Here is a 12,566-nt window from a genome sequence, read left to right as displayed (position 1 = left end):
TTGCTTCTTTGGTTTCTCCTTTCTTTCCTATTTTTCTTTTTTTCCACCTCGATTTCTATTTCAATAATGAGTCTATGCAGTAATCGCACAGATAATGGTTGCTTTTATTGAAATACATAATTAACAATACCTTTATTTTTAGCTCAAGAAAGACCAATATATAGAAGGCATCATTTGAGTCTCATTAACCTATAAATGTACTTTAGTAGTAATTCAAGAATTAAGGGAGCATGCTGAAACTATAGCATACATAAAAATGGGATACTGCCAATGATAGACTCAACAAATACAATGATGCCTTTTCTATCTGACCTACTTTTTTTCTTTTGCTTTGTTTTGTTTTTTATTTGAGGGGTTGGGTTTTTTTAACATAAGCACCTTGAGAGCAGAACGTTTCAACAACTAGAGATACTGCAATTGTCTGAGGTATTTAGCTTCCTCATTGTGTACAGGTCCTGTACAGGACCTGTATACCTGGGTCACCAATAAATAGAGACTAAAGGTGCGTCTATATTTTACCATGAGAAAAAAAAGATCTCAATTGTCAGTATTTCATCTCAAAGTATGAAAGTTCTAACAAAAATGCAAGTTTTATATTATATTTTAGCTGTCTATTCCTTACTTTCCAGTTATTATATGAACTATTATATGTAATTCCATCCTGAGTCACCAGTTGAACGTATTCACCTAATAGAAATACCTTCTTTGAATTCTGCCGTCCACAGGAGATCTAAGTTTGCAAGATATTTTTTAAAAATATTTCCATATTCAAAAACATGTTGAATAGAAGGTGCTAACATTGAGCAGAACTTAAGCAAATTAAGCAAATTATTCTGGATGCAAGAGTAAAAGAAAATTCCACCATATTTTCAGAAACTTTCTCATTTACTCCAAGGATGAAAAATTCAGCTGCCTTTTTCATCTCAATTACATGCCGAAACAAAAGACAGTTTTGCAAAGTCCATGATGTCAGAAGGCATTAGTTAGTGGCAACGTCACCTATATAAGTAAAAAGCATCTCAGTCAGTTGAATAGGTGAAGCAGGATAAAACACATTACCCACTCACCCATTACCTACCATTATTATGTTTTCTTAAACATAATAATACCATTTTGCAGGAAGTTGAACAGGAAAATGTCTAAGCACTAGACAACGGATGCTTATTTTGATTTATTTCTCTCCCTTGCTTGTTAGTGTGTCAGCAACACTCCTGATTTTATCACAAGTCTCCTGTTACTTAGTATTCCTTCTAATATTCCAACTCTGGCAGTCATATTATGTAAAGAAATCTCATTTTCAATTTTTAATTATGTTTCTAGTGTTCAGTGATAAGAAGGAAACTCAAAACCAAAACATTCAAAACACTACAGGAAAACAAAGTGAACTTAATTGTTTAAAAAAAAAATGTTTCAAATAAAGTGGTCATTGATGTGGATTGTTCTGTTAATGGCTCTCAAGCTACTGCGTAGCACAGCACCTACACGTCTCCAAAATTTCCTTGTATCACGTTTGTGTCCACCTTGCTTCTGTTATGAAGCCCAGTTGCGCCACTCTAATGGCGCCATCAGAAATACAAGTCTACTATAAAAATCCACAGCATAAAGATTAAATTGGCAAAAAATATAAATTGTTCTGAGAAGAGGAAACTGTCAAATAAATGTGTAATCAGACCAATCTAAATAATAATATGTCATTGTGTCAAATTCCTTTGTTCATTCCTGACGTCAAAATTAACTGAGTTTGATGCTCTTTCCATAGAATCCAAAACAAAATTTCCACTCGTTTCCTTGCAAGAGGACAGAAAGATCGTCCTTAGAAAAAGTAATAAGCAGAAATAAAATAGTAAGGAAATTCTAACAGTTCTAATGGTAATAGTTACAATTTCAAATCCTAATTCACAAATGTTAAGGTAAACTGGACTCCTTTGCTTGACTTCACAGCAAAGGAGTCCAGTATCAGATTTTGGCAGTTATCTAATTAAACCTCTAAGTTGTCAGAACCCAACCTGGCTTTAAAGGAATCTGGAGTTGTGGGAGCTTTCTAGACTGTGGCACCCCAGGAAAATACCTGAACCCTTCCTCCTATCATTGAGATCTTTGCCAAAACTACTATTGGCAATAAGAGACATAAGACACGAAGGCCTGATTTCCCGTTGCAGCAGCACATGGCGAGAAGAAATCTGTAAAAATGTTTATGAGGTTACCAAATCTAATTTACCACACATGCTAGCAATAATATCTACACCCTTTTTATCTATAGTTACACATTCAGCAAAGTATTGGCCAATCAACAGCCACTTGGAAGGCTTGCTATAATGAGAAAAGTGTAGAGGTTAGCATAAAATTTAAACTAAAAAGTGGAATGAGATCTCAGCATTATTGGAGTTAGTGCCAAATTCTCACTAATAGTAAAATGGATTAGAGAATATGAGCAAGAGGACACAAACCTGTCCTCTGCCCATGCAATCTGCAAGCCTAAGAGTCCTTAGGTTCACACTGAGCTGCAATGCAGAGCCCTGAGGAGTGCCTGGCTCTCTGTTCCTTGAGCTGGGCTTTCTTTGTTCTTTTGAAGCCTTTAAAATACCAGTAGAGCTATGGAATATGCTTGGAGGTGGAGAACCTCTAAACAGATAGTTGTGGCTCATCCACATTTGGTTGCCTCGTTGGCAGCTTGGAGCAATCCTGTAAAACAGCATGGCTTTTTTTTCCAAGTACTTAAAGCTTGTCTAATCCACCAGCTAAGGAGTCCATCAGTAGCATGGACAGAGCATACATCACATGGGAGAAGTAATGAGAAATTATGGCAGCAGCAGCTCAGCCCGTCCCTGCTGTATAATGGCCACAAAGGACACCGCTAGCTTGACACAGCTGGATCCGCCTTGGAGTTATCTTAATTTCCAGTAGAACAAAACTGATGCCTGCTTACTGCTGAACTTGTCAAAAGGGGACAGCAGCATCAACAGTTTCAAAGTGCCACAAAGACAGATTTCAGTAAATAAATAGAAGCTCAATTTACCACTGTCATTTCTAAAGGGGCCTTCCTGCACAGTGTTCTTTGCTGTAATGTAAGGGCTTTTTTTTCAGCTGGAAGTATTTCTAAATACTGATTTTTACTATAAAAATTTATATTGACATTTGGATTTAAACTGGCAGAAAAGATTTTACAAATATTTTATTCTTGTTTCTATTAGCTGCAGAGTAAGTATGATATATACACAGTTGACAACATGGGAGAAAAAGCAAAATATAAAATGGAGTCACTTACAGGCTAAAAAAAACTTCTTCTTTTTGAAGTCCCCATGAAGTAATTTAGGAGAAAGTATAGAGTCACAAACTGAGAAGAATAGAGGGCAAATCAGGGCTATTTCATGGATTCAGATCGAATGCTGATTTATTTAAACACACTACAACCCAAAGGGGAGGGTTTTCTTCAATGTCATCTTATTACACTGCAAGGGAGGAAAACAGACAGTTCAATCACAAAATCATAATGCTTAAGCAGCATGAAATCATAAAGCTAGCAACAAAACAGGTGAAGCATGCTACATTTATGATTCATATGCTTCCTTTCACCCTAGCACAGTATTGGTTTACTGATAGCCCTAAATGGCCAGTCCCTGCTGGTCTCTCCAGCACAAAAAGAGTGAGGAGTATTATCCTTTTGGGTGCACTTACACTTCTGCACTCCATCTTATAAAAATAATGCACATGAATAGTTAAACTGTTTATCCAACTGTACACATAGGTTACAAGGTACTATAAATAGGGTTGTTGTTTAGACATGTACATAAAGCTCAATGCATACAAATAATCCTTACTGTCATATTCGAGATCCATTGAAATTGGTATACTGCTACAATACAATTCGGTAATTTTATTTTGCTACAGACATCCTGATTTTCTTAAAAATTGATGTGAACTAAAATATCTGTTTTCAAAATCATATGTATATAAGCAAGTCTAAAAGTGTACATAATGCTTTCTTTTTTTTCTTTTTTCTTTTTTTTCTTTTTTAAACAAATCTTGAATGATTTTGAGATCATTGATCTTGATATTCTCTAACACTTGAAGCCAAGGACATTTTAAAATTGGTGTCTCCTCAAGATTTCCTTGAGTAAAAGTCAGATAATTCAGAGATAAAACTCACAGTTTTAGCCTGAGCTTGTATATGGTCACATAGGAGTTTCCAGATAAGATACTAAGCTGGAATTAGAACATCATAAAGTAAAAAGAGGGAATAAAAAGGACAACTTGCATGACCTCTTGGCTTCCCTTAGCTCAGGTTGGCTGAGGGCTTTTTCATTTTCTAGAACAGCCCATGTTTGGTGAATAAGGAATTAACAATTTGCAGAATTCAGTCTGTCTTTCTTTATAACACATCTTTGTGATGTAACATCAGCTAGGATGTCTTCTTAGGATGTTACATCCTAACAAAAGGATAATACTTTCAGGAGGGAATAAATAAGCTAGGGGAATTGAATTAATTCCTAAATCAGGAATTTAGTTCCTAGATCACATTTTACAAATTCTAATCATATGTCTCACATCGATGTGTGTTCATTACCAGATATACTGGATACTGCCATTTGTTGTCAAACAATAATCCATAGTCTCAAAGCAATTTCTAAATTGCTTTGAATATAACATAATTGTTTTCAAAAAATGAAGTGAACCGAGTTTCCCTATATAACCTGAATTCAATAAAGATTTTTATATGTTACAGGTATATATCTGAAAAAAAAAGAAAAGCTTTATCCTAGCATATGAAATCTGTTGCAGTCACAGAAGTATAGCAAAATTAATGAGGAACATATAGAATTATCATCATTACTTTCTATTGACATTTTCATTTCATTCTCTAAAGTTTTCCCCATTTGTCATCAAGACTAAATCAAAAATACCTAAATTGCTCTCTTCAGCCAGAAGATGGAGTCACTGTTTCCGTAACAAGATTTTCCTCGCCCAGCTACTATCCTGTCTCATTCCTGGATGCCAGCTTCCAACTAGGTAACGTTAATAATCACATTGAAAGTCATAAATGGTTCTGAATTTTTAAGGTACTGATGCTGCACTGCACAATAATACTGTCTCTATCGAAAATCTACTTCATCAGCTCAAGTTGAATCTTTCCAGAATATATGGTGGGAGGTTAGGAATTTATGAATTACCTTTATTATTCTAGTTAAAAGCCTTTCAGTCACAGTCTTCATCTGAATGCTTCTGACTGAATATCCTCCTCTGTCTCAATGATATTTCCACAGGAAAGAGGGAGTCTCTGCATACCTTTTATAGATTATTCCGTGAAGAATTGCTGTATAACTCAGAGAATAGTCAGTTTTGAAACAGAAGCTTACTTGCTCATTTTATAGCTATTAAAAATTAGTATCAGAAAGTACAGTACACAAAAAAAGAAAGCCAGCCGTACAGAATTTACCATTACTCGTACTTTAGATCCAGGTGTGCCAAAGAAGTGGACTTACTCTTATCCTAAAGGTTTTAAGACTTGATGATCATGAGACTATACATCAACACTCTGACTATAAATAAATATCCCATTGTTGATCAACATATTACTAGAACTTCCTGAAATGAGTGAGCAGCAGTAAACAACTTGTTCACGAACTACAGATACCACAAAAAGACAAACTGAAGATAATATTACTGTAGCTCCACTAAAGAGATTTTATAGACCTTTTGAATTTTTTTGAGATCCTTAGGGAATAAATAAGTAGTATATTAAAAAGTCTACACAGAACTAAATGTCTTACATCTTTTTATCTTTTTTTTTTCCTTCAGGAAAGTCTTCACAAGTATTTTCCCTTTTTTTTTCTATATATACATACACACATTTTTTTTTCCTAAGCACACACCTTGACAGTAAAAAAATCTTTTCTGAACAGAAATAGTAAACCTCTTGTAAGTTTTCAACTGAAAATGCCACTGAGATTTTTATATTAAAGAGACTTTATATCATGTAGCTTATTTCTGAGAAGCAGAAATTTCCAAATATTTTAATAAATGCATATATGTAATAGATGAGTACAAAAAGCACATAAGATATACCTGCTCATTAAACACTGATTTATTTTGTTCAACGAATAAAATACATTTTAAAATGAATTATTTCCTTCAAATCTTGGAAAGTTGCATTGCACCTGTATAAAATGTGTTAACATAGATTCATACAACTTTTTCTATATCATCACCAGTTTCACCCAAAATTTTTGAAAAAAAATAATGTCTAGATAAGAGTAAGCACAAAACAAATCTTTCAAGTTATTTTCTATGTTTGCTGTGATCCTTCCTCTTCCATCCCTTAAACACTCTGGAAGTTGCACTCAATTTCATTTTTAATACAAATCATTTATAATACATCTTTAATATAGTGAAAGTCTTTTCAGAAGGTTAAACTAACTAAGATATGTCCAATTTTCAAAGTTACAAGATACGTTTATTTTCTAGCAAATTAAGTGCCTAAATCATAGAACTGCAGTAATAAAAAACACAATGAATATTCACTGTAATAGTAAAATATGGTTTTTTTTCCAGCAAAAGAACAAGTACTCAGCTTTATTAAGAAATATGTAGTTTACTTAGCTTGGAAATAAAATCAAGAAAAAAGAGTGAAAGCTTTCAAAATACAGAGAAGTAAAACTTAGTGCTCTGTTCCCATAAAGCTGCAGAATTCAGGTCCCTTTCAGCTGTTAAAAGATTGAAGAATGACTTGGAGTAGAACAATAATGTCAGAAGAACAGGGAAGTGCACACTAGACAGCCATAAGAACTTCATTTGACTTGTACTGGCAATTGATTTAAATGGAATTGCAACTACCCATCAAGGTCAAGAGTGCTTTCTTGACATTTGGGACCTTTGTGTCAACTGTAAATGTACAATGGTCATCTATTTTTTACACATACGTTCAAATAATTATAAATCATGTTTCAGAATGATCATTTTAATGTTCTAGGTAATGTTATTTTACAGAACAACAGTACTGCCAACTGAAAACTTTGAAAAATAACCTCTACTATGCAAATTTTTACACTCAAAATAAAATAAACTTTTTCAGACACTACCCGGTTTAACTGAAAGATACAGAACACATCAGACACCTTCCATTTCAGCACTGGTACCATTTGAGATAGAAATGTTATGACTCCAACAAGGATAACAAGGTCTAATATTGAAGCACAAACATTAGACAAAAGTAAGACTAGCACTAGAATACTAACAAGCTTACTGTAGGTTGAAACCAGGGAATGTCTGCAACTTCTATTATATATTCCTCTATTATTACCCTCTAATGGGGCCCAAACAGCATTCACGTCTTATCTCCTTCTGCCTTGTGGTTTGAGATTCTATATGCACATTTTTTTAATCTAATCTAATATAATGCTGAAGTTATAATTTAACATTTATAATCTTGTTTACATATTTATATATATTTAGATTTCTTATTTCATGAGGAGTTGAAAATGTTGCAAAATGAGCTTTCATAAAATAACTGGTCAACAATGGTAAAACATAAGAAGAGAAAAAGAAATCTGAACACCATGCCTTAGTGAAAAGCTAAAAGCCCCACAGCTCAAAATTTAGACAATGAATATAACACTATTTCTCCTTCAATTACTCATAAACTGTTAAAATAATTATACTAAATATTTTAAATCTGTATTTGGACTTCTTATGTATATTTATGTGTGTCGGATATTTTTCCTTCAGATCACTTTGAATGCATAACCATATCACAAACAATATTATTTTGCATTTAATGCAAAATTAAATGCTGAAATGAATGTATTTACTTTAACATCATTGTTTAATGGATGTATCTTTTGATTTCTAGCCCAAACTTGCGTTACTGCTGCTGAACAGCAATACATGACCCACACAGCCACCCAAATGACATAATCATTGTGCAGTATTATAAGAGACTAACTGGTGTGCCAGCTAGAAGTAGCTTTAAGAAGTTCATAAAAATAAATGCTTTTAACCTTTTTTTCTAGTCCCTCCTACCTTGAGTAATTAGCTAATAATAATTTAGTAACCTAATAGTAATTGACAAAGTCAAAATGCATAATAACCATGTCCTGAAACTTGACACGAGCAATATTATATCACCCAATATACTGGCTTCATACAACTATTTCATTACCTGCAAGCTTCTTGGTAATGAATATGCTATTAAAAGTTTTTTTTAATTTTCGTGTTTCTCATGTTGTAATTCTCCAATAAATTTCTCTGACTTCCAGCATAAATAAGTTTCATTATTCCTCATTATTAAAAGAAACAAACACATTCTCCTTTACTGAAAGGGTGTCATATAATTAGATGACCTTCCTACATAAAATCATGAATGAAAAAGGACCTGACAACTTGGAGGAAAATATTTAATCAGACATTAAGGTATTAAATATAGTTAGTCAAGACATGAAACATTATTGTACTAACAAATGCTTTCAGAAACAATCTTTTACAATACAAGAGATCAAAACAGACTTTAGTTTTACTACACCATTAGACAAGTCCCAGCTTTCCAACAATTTATCACTGATTTCTTCATTTGGTTGTTTTAAACATGCTTTTAAAATATACTTGATAACTAGTAAAAATTGTATACAATGCAAATGACATTTCAGATAAGTTTTATTGACTTAATGCTCTGGTAATAAAATTATAACAATCAGTATTATTTTGATTTATTGCAAATTTTACTTTCACCTTTAATGGACTTGGTGGATGGCAGAATTGAATGTAATGCTGCTGCCACCTCAAGGTCACTATTGAAAAGTGTGATGGTTCATTTTGGTCTACTCAGGTCTAATAAAGAGTAGCAAGGCTCAGAAACTAAGAACGTGTGGACTTCTCTGTCTTCCCACAATAGTTTCATGCTCATTGTGCTCAGATTCTGCATGCATGCTTGCAATGAAAACATCATTCTTCCGTGTGTACATGCACCTGCAGAAAAGCATGTGCACACACTGATAAGGATTAGGGGAAACTAAATAAATAAATAAAAACTTTGAATCTTCAGGAAGTTTCAGAGTGAGCCAAAACACCAACATCCTCACTTTTATACAGATAAACTTGGAAATAAACTTACCTTAGTTGAAAAGAGACTTTAAAATTGGTAGAATGTCTTTGCAGTTCTTTCATTTTCTTCTTTAAAATGGAATTCAAAACAGGGTGGACAATTCCAGAGTGTCATACTGATATTTTTATATACTTTGAGGAAACATAGCTGTAAGTGTAAAATAGCGAAGTTCGGTAAATTTTCTTCTATAAGGCTTAGGAGGAGAAATAAATAAGTCAATGAAGTAAGTTGAAAGGATTTGTCTATTAGGTACTATGAAAGATGTGCAAAGTGTGTGTTTAGAGACTATATGCCCCTACACAACTTCATTACAGAAGAATCACATTTAATGGTAAAAAGACAAGGACAAAGATGATCAATCTGTTATGCCAAAGTATGGTCTGTTTGAAAAAAAAAAAAAAAAAAAAATCCTGTTGGTAGACTTGTATCCTGTCACTGCCAAGAAAATGTTGCAAATATGAGTAAAGAAGCTGAAGAAAAAGGAAAATTCACTACTTTTTCTGTAAAACACAGCTCCAAGGGATTCACGGTCAAGTAACTATGATACAAGGGAAAGGAAGTAAGTTTGCAAATAATAGGATAGATTCTGTTAAATCGTCTCTAAATTGCAATTATATATTTGAGGTAAATACTTAGTTGCATATATAAAATTGGATTTACATATAGTTTAGAGGTGGTTGTGAATCATACACCTTAAACTTGGAGTCAAGCGTATATCTACACACCCATAAAGCTAGGGGAAGCAGGGGATTAAATAAAAGGACTTTGTATTTCACCTCCTACACAAAGCAAAGTAGATGCAGTTTTAGAAGACAAAATTAATCATATGAAAGAGAAAAGTCAGGGCATTCCCACTTCAGTAACAAAAAAGGTATATTTAAAGTATGGGGTGAAAAAAAATCTCGTCATTCAATGAAATGTCTTGAAAAGGTGGAAAGGAAAGAGAAATTCACTGATTTGCAATGTTAGCAGTACTAAAATAATTAAAAGAGACCGAGGACAAACAAAAAAGGAAAAATAAGAAGTTAAACTCTGATATATGCTCTCCAAATATACAACATATATCAGATTACAGATTTTTTAATTGAAATTTAGTGAACATAGTAGTAACCATCCTCTCCAACAGAGGTTATATCTAAAGTTAATAAAAATCAGCCCCTAGATGTCATTGTTGCAGCTGAAATATCACTCCTATGGACTCAAGAAAGTTTAGTATTAAGGAAAGGATGCATAAAGCTAAATAAGCCATCTAAGTAACATAAATTTTGCTCAGTTTTAATCTTCCAGTGTCAAAGTCCAAAGACTTCTGATGCTGTGACAAAAAAATAACAACAAAAAACCTCTAAGATACACAAAGATGTAAGATTTACAATCCTGGTTCTTACAGGAGGTAAATCCAGTGACCTACAAGGATCCTGCAATCCGAACTGCAGTGTCAAACACCACATACTGCTTTCCCAGGGGAAGATGCTCTGTAAAAATCAGTGTTTGCCTCATTGCTTAAAACACTGCAGTGTCATAACATTAACATGCCTCTAATTCTCTCCAGAACAGCTGTACAAGTTGTCATTATACACCCAAAACTTTAATTCTTTTTAAAGCTGGATAAGGCTTTTGTTTTCTACAGCATCTCGCAGCATTGAGTTCCAGATATTACACACCTTCTAAAAAATAAAAATAAAATTAAATTAAAAAATCCACCCCCCTTTACCTGTTTTGAAATGTAATTTAATTAGTCTAATGGAACGACAAACAATTTTAAAATGTCATTTATCTTCTTTATACCATTTATTATCTTTATACGTCTTTCCTGATCTATCGTATTCATCTCCTAAGTGAAGCAATACAGTCTTTATTCCTCCTCCTACAACTTTTCTATACCTCTAATAATTCTGAAATCCCTGTCTACAATATTTTCTCTAACGCAATGTATAATACGGTCTTATTTCATAAACCAATAACACGGTATTGCTTTTTTTTATCTATATAGTGCTCTCTGCCACTGTTATCTTCCTTGCTGTATTTTCAGACATTATATACTCACTTTGCAACTTGTATATTTAGAAGGTCAAAATGTCCAGTGTGTGAGGCTCTGTTCTACAATATCATCAAGATGTCAGCCTGAGAAATTGAAGTATCCAGTGCACATGCACCTATGTAAACATATGTAAATTCTCTAGCCATATTATTTTCTAATCAAGAAACTCCCCAAATTTTCTGTTTTATATGGTAACCAGCAGTATTTCATGGACTTTATTTCTTTATTTTTTGACCGGGCTCAAACAGTGTGGCCTAGATTCTCCTACACCACAGTTCTCCTAAAATATGCCAATAGAAGACACGGTCTGTACGTGAACCTCATAGCAGACTGGTAACACAAAATTATCATACAGGTAGACATGCAGATACAGCTGTACACATATTGTTTTATTACCTTTAGTACAGGACTGCCCAGAGTAGAAAACTTACCTTGGGCACGACCATAGGCATGATCAGAATTCTCTAACAAATCTGGACTGCAAGGCCTCCACTATGCAGATGTAAAATATGACAACATTTGACTTGTGTCTGAATCTGACCCCAACTATATTAAAGTGAAAATTATACAGCTTTTGGAATGGTTTTGGAACAGGTAGGCTACATAAAGTAAAAAGTCACAAGTCAAAGTTAACTTTTTATTGACAACTATATAACTCATTGCTGCTCAACTCATTAATGAAGATAAGCATAATCATTCATCTTGTGACTCAAAAGAGTTTGTTACTGAGACCATAAGGAGCGGGTAAGTTCCTATGCATAGTTGCTGTTATTTAAAAAGTTTGTACAAAGAAGTGTGTATGCTTTGTATGTATTTACTTCAAGATAACATCTTTGCTGATGTAGCTCTAAATTTACTTGATGTTTCTAGACTATGCATTACTCTTGTAAATTGCGCTTATAATGTTTAACATAAAACTCATGCTTCTGACATTTTGTACATATTTACAGTAATTACAAAGCAATTTTGTATAAACTTTTACAATAGTATCAACATTTTGAATATATTATGCTCAATACAAGTGTCTCATCTCTACCTCTCAGGAATAGTTGCCTTATCCAAATTTCATTTGGTTTCATGTCTCCTTCAACTTGAAGGCAATGAAAATGAAAAACACAAAAACAACCTTGTGAATTGAGAAGCCTTCCAAAATAAATGTAAAGGTCTAAAATCTAAATCTGTTTCTGTTGTGCAAGCATACTAACAATCAGAATGAAATCTTTAACTTCGTCTAGCTTTAATTATAACAAAGAATAACAACAGACTATACGGACACTGTTTCTCATTATTTACATGGTACCTTTAATTCAGACATGTTATATCAGATCTCAGCACACTTTGACTGGATAAAGGAGGGTGAATGTTTTATATCTACACAAAGAGTGACTCAATTCAGATAACTGGTTAATTAAACTATGACAAATACACCAAAGT

General features: G+C 33.4%; 1 long non-coding RNA gene across 1 annotated transcript; it reads right to left on the bottom strand.

The window, feature by feature from the left end:
• Positions 1-8,412: 8,412 nt before the first annotated feature.
• On the bottom strand, positions 8,413-9,232 carry LOC112949876. Its single transcript, XR_003249898.1, has 2 exons — positions 9,104-9,232; positions 8,413-8,958 (listed from the first exon to the last, which is right to left on the bottom strand). It is a non-coding gene; the product is annotated as an uncharacterized LOC112949876 (long non-coding RNA).
• Between the last annotated feature and the right edge of the window lie 3,334 nt (positions 9,233-12,566).

The sequence above is a fragment of the Nothoprocta perdicaria genome, unplaced genomic scaffold, assembly GCF_003342845.1.
Source record: "Nothoprocta perdicaria isolate Ctin4 unplaced genomic scaffold, notPer1 scaffold_30, whole genome shotgun sequence".
Classification (NCBI taxonomy): Eukaryota; Metazoa; Chordata; class Aves; order Tinamiformes; family Tinamidae; genus Nothoprocta; species Nothoprocta perdicaria.
The sequence above is the reverse complement of the archived record's forward strand: the minus strand, read 5'-3'. Positions and strand labels throughout refer to the sequence as shown.